Below are 2,340 nucleotides of genomic sequence, written 5' to 3' on the forward strand. Positions count from 1 at the left end.
GTATTGTTGCTAGTGCCCAAGATGTGCGATCTTGCCACATTTTCTGGAGCGTGGGTGCTATATAGGTGCGGTGGTTCAGTATACATGCTAGTGCTGGATAGGGAAGTGTTCTATATAAGTGCATGTGCCATATAGTTGCGGAGTTCCACATTTTTGAGGCTAGAGTGCCGTATTGTTGCTAGTGCCCAAGATGTGCGATCTTGCCACATTTTCTGGAGCGTGGGTGCTATATAGGTGCGGTGGTTCAGTATACATGCTAGTGCTGGATAGGGAGGTGTTCTATATAAGTGCATGTGCCATATAGTTGCGGAGTTCCACTTTTTTGAGGCTAGAGTGCCGTATTGTTGCTAGTGCCCAAGATGTGCGATCTTGCCACATTTTCTGGAGCGTGGGTGCTATATAGGTGCGGTGGTTCAGTATACATGCCAGTGCTGGATAGGGAGGTGTTCTATATAAGTGCATGTGCCATATAGTTGCGGAGGTTCCACTTTTTGGAGGCTAGAGTGCCGTATTGTTGCTAGTGCCCAAGATGTGCGATCTTGCCACATTTTCTGGAGCGTGGGTGCTATATAGGTGCGGTGGTTCAGTATACATGCCAGTGCTGGATAGGGAGGTGTTCTATATAAGTGCAGGTGCCATATAGTTGCGGAGGTTCCACTTTTTTGAGGCTAGAGTGCCGTATTGTTGCTAGTGCCCAAGATGTGCGATCTTGCCACATTTCCTAGAGCGTGGGTGCTATATAGGTGCGGTGGTTCAGTATACATGCTAGTGCTGGATAGGGAAGTGTTCTATATAAGTGCATGTGCCATATAGTTGCGGAGTTCCACTTTTTTGAGGCTAGAGTGCCGTATTGTTGCTAGTGACCAAGATGTGCGATCTTGCCACATTTTCTGGAGCGTGGGTGCTATATAGGTGCGGTGGTTCAGTATACATGCTAGTGCTGGATAGGGAGGTGTTCTATATAAGTGCATGTGCCATATAGTTGCGGAGTTCCACTTTTTTGAGGCTAGAGTGCCGTATTGTTGCTAGTGCCCAAGATGTGCGATCTTGCCACATTTTCTGGAGCGTGGGTGCTATATAGGTGCGGTGGTTCAGTACACATGCCAGTGCTGGATAGGGAGGTGTTCTATATAAGTGCAGGTGCCATATAGTTACGGAGGTTCCACTTTTTTGAGGTTAGAGTGCCGTATTGTTGCTAGTGCCCAAGATGTGCGATCTTGCCACATTTCCTGGAGCGTGGGTGCTATATAGGTGCGGTGGTTCAGTATACATGCTAGTGCTGGATAGGGAAGTGTTCTATATAAGTGCATGTGCCATATAGTTGCGGAGTTCCACTTTTTTGAGGCTAGAGTGCCGTATTGTTGCTAGTGCCCAAGATGTGCGATCTTGCCACATTTTCTGGAGCGTGGGTGCTATATAGGTGCGGTGGTTCAGTATACATGCCAGTGCTGGATAGGGAGGTGTTCTATATAAGTGCATGTGCCATATAGTTGCGGAGTTCCACTTTTTTGAGGCTAGAGTGCCGTATTGTTGCTAGTGCCCAAGATGTGCGATCTTGCCACATTTTCTGGAGCGTGGGTGCTATATAGGTGCGGTGGTTCAGTATACATGCCAGTGCTGGATAGGGACGTGTTCTATATAAGTGCATGTGCCATATAGTTGCGGAGTTCCACTTTTTTGAGGCTAGAGTGCCGTATTGTTGCTAGTGCCCAAGATGTGCGATCTTGCCACATTTCCTGGAGCGTGGGTGCTATATAGGTGCGGTGGTTCAGTATACATGCCAGTGCTGGATAGGGAACGGTTCTATATAAGTGCATGTGCCATATAGTTGCGGAGGTTCCACTGTTTTGAGGCTAGAGTGCCGTATTGTTGCTAGTGCCCAAGATGTGCGATCTTGCCACATTTTCTGGAGCGTGGGTGCTATATAGGTGCGGTGGTTCAGTATACATGCCAGTGCTGGATAGGGAGGTGTTCTATATAAGTGCAGGTGCCATATAGTTGCGGAGGTTCCACTTTTTTGAGGCTAGAGTGCCATATTGTTGCTAGTGCCCAAGATGTGCGATCTGCCACATTTCCTAGAGCGTGGATGCTATATAGGTGCGGTGGTTCAGTATACATGCCAGTGCTGGATAGGGAGGTGTTCTATATAAGTGCATGTGCCATATAGTTGCGGAGGTTCCCCTTTTTTGAGGCTAGAGTGTCGTATTGTTGCTAGTGCCCAAGATGTGCGATCTTGCCACATTTTCTGGAGCGTGGGTGCTATATAGGTGCGGTGATTCAGTATACATGCCAGTGCTGGATAGGGAGGTGTTCTATATAAGTGCAGGTGCCATATAGTTG

The sequence above is a fragment of the Drosophila pseudoobscura genome, unplaced genomic scaffold (assembly GCF_009870125.1).
Source record: "Drosophila pseudoobscura strain MV-25-SWS-2005 unplaced genomic scaffold, UCI_Dpse_MV25 Unplacedtig00000869, whole genome shotgun sequence".
NCBI lineage: Eukaryota > Metazoa > Arthropoda > Insecta > Diptera > Drosophilidae > Drosophila > Drosophila pseudoobscura.